At 47.4% G+C, this 14,784-nt stretch overlaps 1 protein-coding gene and 1 long non-coding RNA gene across 9 annotated transcripts in view; one reads left to right on the top strand and one right to left on the bottom strand.

Annotated features, from left to right (window-relative positions):
* CNOT6L (CCR4-NOT transcription complex subunit 6 like) overlaps positions 1 to 4,125 on the bottom strand; it is a 38,822-nt gene extending 34,697 nt beyond the window's left edge. For 2 of the 8 annotated variants that reach the window (XM_083571391.1, XM_083571396.1), the window contains exon 1: positions 2,051 to 2,471. The gene's annotated coding sequence lies outside the window, so the exon portion shown is untranslated. Of the gene's footprint in view, positions 1 to 1,867; positions 2,472 to 3,804 lie in introns of those variants that run through there. The other 6 variants (XM_083571392.1, XM_083571398.1, XM_083571395.1 and 3 more) reach the window with 6 other exon arrangements.
* A 2,031-nt stretch (positions 4,126 to 6,156) lies between these two features.
* On the top strand, positions 6,157 to 12,612 carry LOC310742582. The gene is made up of 3 exons (XR_014538581.1): positions 6,157 to 7,164; positions 7,619 to 7,755; positions 12,083 to 12,612. It is a non-coding gene; the product is annotated as an uncharacterized lncRNA (long non-coding RNA).
* The last annotated feature ends 2,172 nt before the right edge of the window (positions 12,613 to 14,784 follow it).

Here is a 14,784-nt window from a genome sequence, read left to right as displayed (position 1 = left end):
AACACACCAAGTACATTACAGCCCCTCCTTACTCACACCATTTTACAGTGCAATCCTATCCAAATCTAATCAGAAGTAAGTCCCACTGGGGTTCAGTGGGATTACACCAGGTAAATGGATGTAGGATTGAGCCCAGACTTGATGTGTAAATTCACAGTGTTCTTGCTGTTAGGGAACAGTCCATATAAACTGCCCAGATTTCCTCTGAACACATGCACTTCTTAAAGAGCACAGTTGTCAAATCCCCCTGATTTCCTTACTCCAGAGCATCTCACAACACAATATTACATGCTAATAGAAAACATAATGGACACCAGCTATCTATAGCTCACATTTCCACCATTCCTCCAAGGATCTCAGGTTGGTATGCAGGCGGAGGGAGATGTTATTATCCCATTTTACAACAACACTAAGTGAAGTGCAACTGGCAGGAAGCTTTATGGTTATGAAGTGACTCAAACCCAGCTCTCCTTGGTCCAGCTCCAACACCCTAACAATTAACCCTACACTGGATCAGGTTGTGTTTCAATCTAGAACACATACAACATATTTATTTGGGCCCCTTCACATATTAAGGCTTTTTTAAGTGGTCACCCAAAGATGAAAATTATGTGACAGACAATAATTGAAAATACACATGTCAGAAAGCTGCATTCAGCCTATAATTCTGATGAGCATAATTTATGGCCATGTTACATGGAAAACTGTCCTAGCAGGCCCACTCCAATATAAAATCACATCGCAATCCCTACTCACAATCTAATAGTTATCCTCAGAGTATCACCAACATATTTAGAACTGAAGAGCTGGAAGGGACCAAGAGAGTCATTTAGTCCAGCGCCCTGCAATGCAGGAATCTTTTGCCCGATGTGGGGCAAGAACCCACAACCCTGAGATTAAGAGTCTCATGCTCTACCGACTGAGCCACATATTTATTTCGAAGCGTTTCTATCCCTCCTCTCCAGCCAGAGAAGGCTTACAACAGTGAAGTCACCCAAGGACAAACATGAGCTAAACCCTTACATTCATAAGTTTATAGTATTGGAAGCAGGCAGCTTCCAAGTCGGGGTTTGGTTTGTGTGTTCAGTGCCCTGCAATTTCAGGCGCAGTTAATCGTTTCAGGAGTGCCTGTGAGCAAGAAGAGATTAAGAACCAAAGTGCCACGTTAAAATGCAGCAAGCGGTTACAACACATGGAATCGTAGGAGTTGTGGAAGGGACCCTGAGGATCATCTAGTCCAACCCCCTGCAATGCAGGAATATATTGTTTTAACACTCGATTGGGAGCCGCCCAGAGTGGCTGGGGAAACTCAGCCAGATGGGCTGGGTATAAATACATTATTATTATTATTATTATTATTATTATTATTATTAATGCAGCCCTCTAGTAGGAACCTGCAAACTTGGTGTTCACAACACCCTCTTCTAACCAAACTGAGTTATCCAGGGAAGCATATGTGTACACACACACACCCAAACACGCACTTAAAAGCACAACTGCCTGGGTCGGCCACGCTGGCCACCCCTCCGCCTCGAAGCACGACGCTCCCGTCACTTTCCGTGCAACCGCCACGGACACAACCCGGCAGCCTTTCGCCACCATGCCGTGACCACGACCCACTTGGGAGCCAAGTCCCGTGGATTCCCGCGCCACCGACTCCGGCCAGGGTCCGACCCGCGCGCGGGTGCGCCGCCCGTTCACACGCTCCTCCGTCTCCCCGCTTCCACACGTACGCGCCCCGACCGTCTCCGCCACACGGCCCGACACAACCACCACCCCAATCCCCGCGTGTCAGGAAGGGCAGGCTCTCCGTCCCCGGGGGGTGGTCGCCTGAGGGGGCGCCGGGGCCTCTCGCGCAGCTCCTCACCTCCACCGGGCCGAGGCCGCGGGGAAGAAGCGGCCATTTCCACCACAGGCCGCCTCGGAAACAAACAAGGCCTCGCTCTCGGTCGCCGCCGCCGCCGCCTCAGTTCCCTCCACCCGAGCCGGGCGGTGGGTCTGTCTGTGGGCGGGACGCGCGCGGCCTTGTCTCCCCCCTCGGGCGGCTCACCTGCATCCAGCAGCCTGGGCGTCTGTCGAGGGGGCTGAGGCGGCTGCTCAGGCGGCGGGGCTGAGGGCAGCAAAGACATGCAGGAGGCGGCGGCCGGGCCGGGCCGAGCCGAGCGCGGAGGAGTCGCGGGCCTGGCGCTGAGGCGGACGAGGAGGGGGAAAGAGGCGCGCCCGGGTGTCTCTCCTAGAGGAATACAGACGTGCGCGCGTGTCTGTGCCGGGGGAAGAGGGAAAGCGCGGGCAGGCGGCGCCGCCGCCGCTGACAGGACGGTATGGACTGCGTGTGGGGAAGCGGGCAGTCCCGGGCCGCCTCTTCTTTCCACCCTCCCCCCTTCAATAAGAGGGATTAATAACGGAGGAGGGGCCTGGATGACACGGTGAGGAGGGACGGACCCAGCCGCCGCCGCCGCTGCTTCTTCCCGCCTCTTTCTTCTTCGGGTAAGGCGTCCCGACAAGCCCTCCTCTCTCTCGCGCGCGCGCGCCCGCGACCCAGATTCGAGGCTTTCCGCCCGCGACACGCGCGTTACCCCCGCGCAAGGGCGCTTCCACACGCGCGGGGTTTGTTTGCGGGCGCGTCGCGCGGGCGTGTGGCTGCCCAGTGCGGAAGACGATGCCAGGACGCAGCCCTGTATTTCCCTCCTCGCCTTTTCCAGGAGTTTCATTTGTTTTCACTTGTTGGATTTCTATACAGTACTGCCCTCCCTCCAAGGAGCACAAGGCGGTTTACAATATAAGAACACAAAAAGATTGTTATGAGAGTTCCTTTGGTGGTTGGGGGGGGGGGGGCTTAGGCTGAATGCCTTGGCTCCCTTCTACTTCTAATTTAATTCGGATTTATCCTTGCCAGAAGTTCCATTTACTGTATTTAATTTGTTGGATTTCTAAACTGCCCTCTCCGAGGAGCACAATACAAGAACACAAAAATACTACTATATGGGGTTGTTTTGGGGGGGCAGGGTGTTAGGCTGTATGCCTTGGCGTCCTTCTAATTTTTTGGAATAGCCAAGATAGCTTCCTGCTGAGATGATGGGCTGCTAAGGAATCAAAGGAAAGGGCTCTGAGTTTGGAGTGATGTGAGCCAGAAGGAAAGCAGCAAGCTGGGAACTGAGAAATTCAAGAGTGATGTTTGATTTCTGTTTGAATCCAAGGCCGCGGCTATGGGAGAAGCAAGTTTCCCCCCCAGTTTCACTTACACTGCATGAGTTTCTAATCTCCACAATTACTAGGAACAGTTGTTGCCACCCCATTCAATCTGCCGCCCTGAGCATCTGCTCCTTTAGCTCATAAAAATATATCTGCCGCACATATAGTTTTTCCAATGGTGGCAGCTCACACATTTAGCTGCAGGTCAGTGAGCGAGGTAAGCAATGTATATGTTATGTGATCTGGCCTTAAGGATCATTGGATTCCAGTCAAATTCACTTTTGCATAGTAGCAACCCAGAGGAACAAGGAGCAAAGCTTACACTCATAAGTTTGCAAATAACCCACACACACCCTGGCTCCTGAATGTAACATAAATTCATTACTCCATTTATGGATATACAAAGCTTAATGGAAATGACATGAAATCCTTAGCGTAGGCAAAGCAAGGCAGGTAAGAGCAGGGAAGGAAATCACAGAATTGCAGAGTTGGAAGGAACCACAAGGGTCATGAAGTCAATGCAATGCAGGAATTTTTTTGCCCAAACCCTGAGACAGAGAGTCTCATATTCTACCAAAGCAATCTCCAAGCAATGGGCTCATCCACACTTACCTTTTGGCCTGTGGTTTCCAGGTACAGGTCCGCTCTAAAGCTGTGTGTCAGAGTGCTCTCCCTTTCGCTCTGAAGCCTTCCCCTCAATGCCTAGCACTTAAAAAAAAAAAGGAGGCTGGACCTTTCTATCAAAACTTTCCGTCAATTTTACTGTTCATAAAACATGGACTGTGAATTATCACCATCCATCTGGGAGGTGGAGAAATGAGCAACTGGGAACTCTTCTGTATCAAGGACCTTTAACGCATTTCCGGGGTTAGTTTACCAAAACATGTTAAGCTCTCTCCCTGTTGTTTAGGCGACAAGGCTCCTTTCCCGTCACTAATGAGAATGCCAAGGTCTCTGTAAGCCTTTATTGAAAGCAGTAGTTGTGATAATACAAACCTTTGAAACGCAGACCAGAAGGTTATTGAAATCTAGGGGGGTGTTTTTTACATCCCTCTTCTGTCTCTCATACTGTGCGCCCCTAAAAGCACAATTACTTGATGAAATTAATCTGCACTAATCCCTGGCCATCTCTGAAATGCTTGATTTCTCCAACCTTCCTTAACAATCTCATATTCAAACCATGGTGGAATTATTGGGGGCTCAGAATCTCTCTGGTTACAGATCTTGTGGAGAAGGCAAAATAAAGTTTTTCGGGACAATGGATTATAAAAGTGTGTGATTTACTTTTTCTGTGAATATCATATAAAGAAAGGCTTCAAGGCTTTTTCCCTCGGTGTCATCATGCAGACAGATAATTAACAGTGGAATCCAAGATTATCTGTTTAGGAATATCCCTCCTTTTGTAGGTTTCCCATCCACTTGCTCTGTCCGAACCCCATAACTGTTCCTAGCATTGAGTCCAATGACACAGTAGCCTTTCTGAAGAGAAAGTGCAAATTTGCATTTTTTAAACGGCAGAAGATTCAAGGTCAGCCTCTAATCCTACTTTTTGTTCCTATGGGCCTCCACTTCCCAGTAATGTTTTTCTCTGGAAAAACATTCTGTTGCCATGACCCTTCTGTTACAGACTTAACGGGAAATTATGCATGCATGTGAATGAAGGCTTTTTTATTTTTGCAAACATTCCTGTCATAATACTAAAGCACAGTTAAGTTATGTTTTGTTTTCGCCACAGTGAACAACATGTACCAATCTGTAGCCCCTAGATCTGCAGCATTTTGGCTTTCATTACATTGCTGTAAACATCTTCAGAATTCAGAATAATGTTTCCAGTATTAAACTACTAATGGGGCGCAGAATTACTAAACCCCTCTGATGAGTCTGTGGTGTAGGCTGCATCTCTAATGTTTATATATACCGTATTTTTCGCCCTATAGGACACACTGTTTCCCCTCCAAAAATGAAGGGGAAATCTGGGTGCGTCCTATGGGGCGAATGCAGGCTTTCGCTGAAGCTTGGAGAGCGAGAGGGGTCGGTGCGCACCGACCCCTCTCGCTCTCCAGGCTTCAGGAACACATCCGCAGCCTAGGCAGCCCTGCGGGAGGTCCCGCAGGGCTCCCTACGCTGCGGATAGCAGCCTGCCGCCCGGCGCGAAGGGCGCCCTGAAGCAGAGCGCCCCGCACGCCGGACAGACATCTGCAGCGTGTTGGAGCCCTGCGGGAGGTCCCGCAGGGCTCCCTACGCTGCGGATAGCAGCCTGCCGCCTGGCACGAGGGGCGCCCTGAAGCAGAGCGCCCCGCACGCCGGACAGACATCCGCAGCGTGTTGGAGCCCTGCGGGAGTTCCCCGCGGGCTCCCCACGCTGCGGATAGCAGCCTGCCGCCCGGCGCGAGGGGCGCCCTGAAGCAGAGCGCCCCGCCCACCGGACAGACATCGGCCAGCCCCACAAGCTCGGGGGACAGCTAGGAGGCGCAGCGCCGCCATCCCGCTGTTCCTCGACCTGGTTCGGTTTCCCTGACCTGGTTTTTTGGGGGGAAATAAAGGAATTTCCCCCCCCTTTATTTCCCCCCCAAAAAACTAGGTGCGTCCTATGGGATGGAGCGTCCTATGGGACAAAAATACGGTATATATTCTGTTTGTATGCCCTCTCACATACAGAGTTACATCCTCTCTCTCCTTTACAGAGTCTACATCCTTAAATAAGTATCACTGATTATCTCCATTCCATCAGGTTTCTGTTTCCATCTCCCAAGATTTATTATTTCTGTATATAACCAGGCACACCTCTTCTGTCACGATTCAGAGGCTTCTAGTATGAGCAAATAAGAACCCCTATTTATTTACAAAAACCCTATTTGTCATATTATTATGCGGTTTAAGAATCTTTCACAGGTTCTTCCTGATGTTTGGTCGGAATCTCCTTTCTCGTAACTTAAAGCCATTGGTTTGAGTCCTACCCAAGCTTGCTCCATCTTCCATATGGTAGCCCTTGAGATATTTGAAGATAGCTTTCCTATCTCCTCTCAGTCTCCTCTTTTCCAGGCTAAACATGGCCAGCTCCCTCAACCATTCCTCATAAGGCTTGGTTCCCAGACCCTTGATCATCTTGGTTGCCCTCCTCCGCATACGTTCTAGGTTGTCAATATCGTTCTTAAATTGTGGCGCCTAGAACTGGACACAGTACTCCATGTGTGGTCTGACCAAAACAGAATAGAGTGGCACTATTACTTCCCTTGATCTGGACACTATGCTTTTGTTGATCCATACCCATCGACAATTTTCTTGGGGGGTGTGTGTGTGTGTGTGTGTGCGTGAAACTTTCCCTTTACGTATTAAATCTACATCCCGACTTTCCTCCCAAAGTAGCCCTGGGCTGGCAAAACAGCAAGTGACAAACAACGAAAACCTATTTAAAACATATTCTTTTCTGACTGAGGCGAAAGTGTCCTTGATTGTTGAAAATGCTGTGAGTGTATAGGAGAAAGAAATGCCGGTTAACTCTAACGAAGGGTGAAAAACATTTGTATAATTTAAATAAAATGTGGGGATTTCGGTGAGCACTTTTGGGGGGGTTTGCTCAGTCAACCAGCTGCGAATCCACTGAACAGTAACATCGTCTCACCAGCATTTTACTAGCTTCTCCACAAGTCCTCTTACATCTTATCTGGAGCAGCAACAGATGAAGTTATTCAGGCCAAACTACAATCTGACGAGTTGCCTTTTGGTATCAGTTGGAACGCTTCAAATAATTATAACCTACGAGGTATGAGCAGCTGTTATTAAGATGATGTTTTGGGAATGATGGAAGGAGGAAGTGACTCACGCAGGGCTGTGGTTTTGCTTTGCTTTTTCCCTCGGTGTCATCATGCAGACAGATAATTAACGGTGGAATCCAGATGAAACTTGAGTGGATCTATACAACCAACTCTCCTCGCCCCCACCAACACTTGATACAGATCCGCCTTCTTCTAAGTAAGCGACTTTGGATCTGCTCTTACAGCCATTACTCTGATGTTGTGTGTGGTTCTACCCTGACCTGTCTTGCTCATGGCCTCTAATTTCCGTATCACATTTTTATATCTCAGCTTATAGCTCTATGTCTGCCTTCATCAACCCCTCCCCCCAAGCATTAAAGTACGCACCTGAAGAGTGCGAAAGAGGGCAAGGAAAAAGAGATGCAGTATATCAGGCCCCTTTTTCGGGGCCGCAATCTCACACAGTGCCCCAGAACGTGTTTTTGGGAAGCTGCCATGAAGAAACTGTGTATTTTGGGGGCCACGATCTCCCCCGGATCACGTGACTCACGCAGGAGCAGTGCCCTGGTGTGTTGGAGGGTATGCTTTTTTTTAAAAAAAGTAAAGGACCCCTGGATAGTTAAGTCCAGTCAAAGGTGACTATGGGGTTGCGGTGCTCATCTTGCTTTCAGGTCCAGGGAGCTGGCGTTTGCCCGCAGACAGGTTTCCGGGTCATGTGGCCAGCATGACTAAACCACTTCTGGCGCAATGGGACACCGTGACGGAAACCAGAACGCACAGAAATGTTGTTTACCTTCTCCCCACAACGGTACCTATTTATCTACTTGCACTGGTGTGCTTTCGAATGGCTAGGTTGGCAAGAGCTGGGACAAAGCAATGGGAGCTCACCCCGTTGTGGGGATTCGAACCGCTGACATTCTGATTGGCGAGCCCAAGAGGCACAGTGGTTTAGACCACAGCGCCACCTGCGTCCCTCGGAGGGTATGCTGTGGAGGGCATGGTATAACAAAGTGGCTTCCATGTTGATATCAAGCCATATATCAGAGGAATTTGGCCACTCTCCAGGTGCCCGGCTTGATTTCTTGTTGATCTCCCCCGTCTCGGCTCCCGGCAAGACAAGGCCAGATCTCTATCGGCCGATCCTTCTTCAAACGTGAGAAGAACACAGCCACTCCTCCCCATTCCCTGCCATCCCCAGGGAGGGGAAAGAGACAGACAGAAATGTCTTTACATGCCTTTATTTCTGTCTTTCCAGTAGTGCAGAGAAACGTGTCTGCACCCTCTCACATCAGCAGCCAGAGAGAGAGAAAACCCCACCCATGTACTTCCAGTACAGGGTCATGTGACACTCTGAGCTAACATCCGGTGCTCAGTGCACATTATTATCCTTTGTTGCCACGGTACAGTCCCATAACATCAACATCAACATCCTGTTTGGCTTTCCAGCCATCTGGAGCACTCAGCAGCATTGCTCCTTTTTCGTAACAACCTCCCCCAAAAGAATCAATGCATGTTGCGGCAAGCAAAGCGTGATCCAGAGAAGAAAACAAACAGTTGTTATACACATAACACTCCCCTGTTGTTTCAGTTCCACCCTTGGAACTACCCGCCACTGGTTTCCCCAGTGTACCTCTCTGGTTGTCTGGCCTCCAAGGAATGAGTGCATCTGCATTACCTTGGCTAGCAACTCTCTGTTGTGTCTTTGTCTCTGACTTAGACACAGCTCCAACCTGTCCTCGGTTGTGTACAACAGCAACACATGCAACAGCTAAATTAGCATACTCTTCTGAGTACCTTTTGGGTGGTTCACCCTTTGTGACTCTCTCAGACCTGCGTATGAGGTGCTGATCCTCTCTGCTCACTGGTTCTGTCTCAGGACTCTTAGGAGAACCAGTTCCAACAGTAAACAGTGGTTCATCCTTCACCTGTGAAGGTCTATCCATTGTGTGAGATTTCCTCTCAATGACTGTGACAACTGAGCTCTCTGAGCTATCGCTGTCACTCTCAGTACCACTGTACTTTGTGAAGTCATCATCATCAACTGACTCGTCCTCTGTGGGAAATGTGTGAACTATCACTCTCTCCTTTTCAGGAGCACTCTCTAGAAATTTTGTGAGAATCACCTGACCAGATTCAGACAAAATTACTCTGTAGAGACCCTTTTCATATCCCACAAAAATGCCTCTGGCATTCTTTACTCCACCTGGAGCTTCTGTCCTCACATGAGACCCAAAAACCTTGAAATGGGCAACAGAAGGTTTTCTCTGGAACAGTTTCTCAAAAGGAGAACTTCCCAACTCTCTTGAAACCTTTCTCACCCACGCATAATTAAACGACATGAGTGACTCCGCCCAGAACTCATGTGGCAGATGTGAACTAAGCAATTGCGCATTCATCCCCTTTTGCAATTCTTTGTTCAACCGTACACAGACACCCCTGTTCCACGCTTCCGCTGAAACAGCAACCTTGTGTCTTATCCCTTTCTTGTGCAGGAACCTCTGGAAATCCTGTAAAAGAAAAATCTGCTTCTCATCTGTGAATAGACAATCAATGTTAGCATCATGCATACTCTTAACTTTGTCACAAAACTCCTGAAACCTTTCCAAGGCTTCCTGTGGTTTCTTTAACACATAAACCCAGACAAAGTTAGAGAAATGATCCACACACACAAGATAATATCTTGCATTGCCTCTAGATGGTTCTAGAGGACCAATCACATCAGCATACACCCGCTGAAACGCTCTGTCGACCCTGGCCACCTTCTTGGCGCTCGTTTTGGTCACACCTGCAAGAGAAATCAAGTTAGACTCAGAATTACATTCCATGTAATCACTTTGGTCAAAAGTCAACAAATACAATCCATCTTTCTGTCTGGCAGAAAGATATAACTCTCCATCTTTGAAGATCTCGCAGCTCTTATCATCATAGGACAGTTTCAGTCCTTTCTTTGCAATCTGCGAAACACTCAGCAGATTGAACTTCAATTCAGGAACCAAGTAAACATTGTTTATAGTCAGGTTCAGACTCTTAAGATACACAGTTCCAACCCCGGTCGCTTCCAGCTTCTGACCGTTGGCTTGTTCCACAGCGAAGCTTTGCTTCTTAAACGTCGAAAAGAGCGCCTTGTGTGGGGACATATGAAAATTACAGCCCGTATCGATTACAAAAGAGTGTCCAACATCTGGCGTGGTTCCTTTCGCCATCAGGGCCTTTGCAGGTTTCACCGAAGACTTGGTATGACCTTTGCCTGCTGCCTCAGGCTTTGCTGAGCGGCCCTTCGCTCCTTTCGGCTGGCGTGGCTTCTTGCAGTTCCGCTGAAGATGCCCAGCCTGTCCGCAATTGTAACATCGGACAGCGTTCAAAGCTACAGCATCCTCTCCAGTAGCAACAACAGTGGGGGAATTAGAACTCCGTTCTTCCCTCCCCCTGTCCTTCACCTCCAGTGCAGCAAGCCTGTCGTGTTCATTCAAAACAACGGCAGTCACCCTCTCCGCGGTCAAATCGTTCGCGGGGAGGGAACCAAGCTGACTGGCAACGGTTTTGTAAGTCCGGTTTAAGCTGTTAATCATCATGAAGCAAAACACTTCCTCCTGCAGACGGAAATTGCGTTCCACCATCTGTTGGCGCAGATATTTCATTTCCGTCAGGTGCGCTTGAACATCTCCATCAGGCGCAAGCCTCAGATTGGTCAGCTTCTCAAAATATAACAACGCTGAAGAACCAGCATCTCTCTGGTGTGTTCTACGCAGCGTTTCCCAAATCTCACGCGCATATTCCAAATCCTGAATATGCACAAGTTGATCATCCGAGACACACAGAATTATAGCCGTCCTGGCCTTCACATTCTGTGATTCCCAACCTCGGGTTGGTGCTTGAGGGATGGGGTTCTCAATCACCCCAAAAATCCTCTGATTCTGCAGCAGGGCCTTCATCTTTACAGACCAAGATGAATAATTGTCATTAGTCAGGGGAGGCGGGTAAGGCAAGGCTCCCCCCTTCTTGGGATCCATTTTGAATCCAAGTCTCAGCTCTTCACCCTCGAGCCAGTTAAAATCCAAAAGCTCCAAAGTAACAGTGTGGCGTAACACAAAATTAGAGACAGCCACCCCTGAAAACCTAATAGTTACTATGGGAAGTCAGCTATGTCCTGCTTGTTCTGATGGTGGAGATTATACACATTATTGATTTTACACACACACACACACACACACACACACACACACACTTTTGCTGTCTAATAGCAACAGGGAACATTCCTTAGCCCCAGGAAAATATACAAAGTGGCCACACAACACTCATGCTCATTTCACAGAATTCACTCATAAGATACCTGCACATTTTGCCCTATAACTTTCTTCGTAGGAGGGCTAGAGACTTACTTTATATTTTTATCTGAAAGCTCAGAGTCTGGTGGTACCTGCCCAAGGGTACCAGTGCAAGACTTCATGGGTGCCACATCTCCCATGGGTGCCAGGTTCACAACCCTGGACTAGATATGCCTTCACACACAAATGGCCTGCTCCAGATCAGATAACCGTCCCCTCTCCATGGTTGTCCCGTTTTGTTCCCACATGCAATTATTGTAGTATTAAGAAAACACAAGTAGTTAAATCTGGAGTACATGATCCCATTTAAACTTACTTGACCTGAGACCAAAGCTGAGCTAATTAAAAAAGGAAACAGAATAATGAATGCTTAAAGCAAGTCCCTAGTGTTTTACTCAGCAGGTGAACTAAAAGCTTTGATTTAGCCCAACCGTGCGGGCTCTGTTCCTGTAATAAGAGCATAGGCGGATTATAAAACCGCAGTCTTGGGATGGAACGCCCTGAATCCTTGCCAGCCTCTGAGACTCCGAAGGAGTAATGCGGAGATTGAACTAAACTCAAAAGGTCAAGTATCCCTTGTGAAATCGCAAGCTTGATGATTCACCTCCTTTTCATTTCAGGAGGAGTGACCTGGCACTGTTGTTTCCCTCTTGCAGAGTTACAAAACTCAGCAATCCTAAACAAGCTATAGCGCCCAGAATTCTTTGAGGGGGGAAATGTGCTTTGAATGTGCTTTAAAGCCAAAGTGTATGCAGGGCTGCTTCCAGACAGGTGGCGCCTGATAAATAACAAACATTTCTCTTCTGCCAGGGCCAGCACCAAGGAACAGCGTAGCTGGGCCTCTGCTGTGGGTCTACTTTCCAGTGGAGGGGGGGAGCATTGGCATGAGCTGGTTGTATCTGCCGCAATGCGGAGGTAGGCTCATCGAGGTGAGGGACCATGGAGGGTGTCTTGCCTAAGAGTTCTCCAAAACCTGGAGCTGAAACTGTCTTCCACTGTAAGATACAAGTGGAATTGCAATTGACCTCCCACATTATCGGGGCTTTTCCTAAATGTTGCCCTTCAAGTGTCGCTGTGGGACCAACAAGCTTTGGACTGTTCAATTGAACACTTCTGACAACATGGGGGATGAACTGAAAAGATTCCTGTACAAAAAGCTCCCAATAGCATGACGGACTCCATGCTATTGTAGTGTCAGAGATGGTGTACCTGTTACCAAAACTTCTGGAGTCCCTGAGGATCCCTAAATGTTGGACCGCTTCAAGTTTGCTGTTCTTAATAGTTTTAATTTTTAACATTGTTAACTGCCTTGAAGGACCTTTTGTGCAAGAGGCAGAAAAATGTTTTAATATTTCCCCCTTTGGATTAAAATTAGGATAAAGAGATGAATTTTTAAAAGTTTAATCTATTGATGTTTAATTGTGTGTGTTTTTTTAAGGATTGCTTTTTCCCTTATGTTTGTAGCTGTTTCTATTTTAGTTGTAAGCTGCCTTGAGTTGTAAGCTGCCTGTGATGGAAAAAGGTGGGATATAAATAAACACCACCACCACCATCATCATATTCTTTCTGTAACAGCAGTTGCAGCATATTTGTTGTGGGTGGGGAAGTGGTGGTCTGATTCACCAGAATCACAGAATTGTAGAGTTGGAAGGGACCACAAGGGTCATTTAGTCCAACCCCTTACAATGCCCCCAGTGTGGGGCTTGAATCCACAAGCCTGATATTAAGAGTCTTGTGCTCTACCGACTGAGCTATCCCAATAACTCCCAAGCCATGATAAATAGATGATAGTTGGATCTACCCAGCTACACACCTCTCTAAGTACTTACTCATTTAAGTGTGATTGCCCATTATTACTCATGAAATGTCAAAAACCAAAACACTTGTTGTGGACCGGAAGCGTAGATCAAAAGTGTTTAATTGGGTGAAACCACATCTCTGACATGATGGCCACCAAATATATAAAAAATAAAAATAAATTGTCCAGTAGCACCTAAGAGACCAATCAAGTTTGTTCTTGGTATAAGCTTTCGTGTGCATGCACACTTCTTCAGATAACATGCACATGAAAGCTTATACCCAGAACAAACTTAGTTGGTCTCTAAGGTGTTACTGGGCAATTTAAAAAAAAATATATTTCACCTGCGTCAGACCAACACGGCTACCTACCTGAATCAAGAATGATGGCCACCAGTAAGACTGCTTTTAGTATTGCAGCATTACACATATCACTTTGGTTTAAGCAATAGTTTGCTAATTATTTTTTAATGGACCATAAGCGTAGATTGGAAGCGTTTAATTAGGGAAAAGAACATGTTGCAGTGTTGCTGTTTTTTTCTTAATTAGCATTAAAGAGTTATAGTGCTATAACATTCTTTCATTTCAGCAATATTTCACTAATATTTAAATACCGGTTAAAAAATAATTATTATAGCCAGGAAAGCATTTTAGCACTAATTGAAAAAATGTAACTGAAAAAATTGATGGGATTGTAAAATAGTTTCCACCACTGAAAAGATGTGAACGTTTACATCAGGAGCAAGGTGAAGGGGAAAGAAAGATGGACATCGTGATCTGCTGCGCCAGGGAATCCTGCCACCTGAGGCAGCCTCTTCACCTTGCCCCATAGGTGGGCCAGACCCGTTAACACAGCATCCATTCTGATGGTATTTCCGAGGAATCATTGAACTGTACAGTTGGAAGGGGCCATGAGGGTCATCTAGTTCAGCCACCTGCGATGCAGGAATCTTTTGCCCTATGTGGTGCTCGAACCTACATTTAAGAGCTACACGCTTTACCGACTGAGGAGACTAGATGATGTAGCATTGCTGCTCTCCCCACCCCCTCACCTTGTCAATTTTCTTCTCCAGAAAAGTCAAAACCAGCTTTAGTGGTGGTGCTTCTTCTTCTTCTTGGGGATCACCTGTAGCCGAGTAAGATTGTCTTCCCTAAGCACGGTTTTAACGAGTCCGTAAGTGACTGTGGAGGCCAATTCTGGATCCACACGTCCTTCCACGGTGGGGACATTGGATTCCAGGCGGGAGTTGATCAAGGTGTGGATTTGCCAAGCGTGCCTTCCTCTTAGCACGTTTCTCCCTTTCATCCTGAGTTCAAGTGTCTTCAAAGCCCATGACACCTTTGGTAAAGGCCGTTCTCCAACTGGAGCGCTTGCAGGCCAGTATATCCCAGTTGTCGTGTTTATACTACATTTTTCTTAGATTTGCCTTGAGAGAGTCTTTAAACCTCTGTTACTGACCACTAGCATTACGCTTTCCATTTTTACGTTCGGAATAGAGTAGTTGCATTGGAAGACGATAATCAGGCATCTTCACAGCATGACCAGTCCATTGAAGTTGATGTTGAAGAATCATTGCTTCAACACTGGTGATCTTTGCTTCTTCCAGTACACTGGAATTAGTCCGCCTGTCTTCCCAAGTGATGCAGATAAATGAACACAGGGCCTCGCCATCAACTGTTTGGTGCATTATTACTATTATCATTGCTCTGTGCCC

This window comes from Podarcis filfolensis (assembly GCF_964270895.1).
Source record: "Podarcis filfolensis genome assembly, chromosome: 9".
NCBI lineage: Eukaryota > Metazoa > Chordata > Lepidosauria > Squamata > Lacertidae > Podarcis > Podarcis filfolensis.
This window is presented reverse-complemented; position numbering and strand designations above follow the sequence as displayed.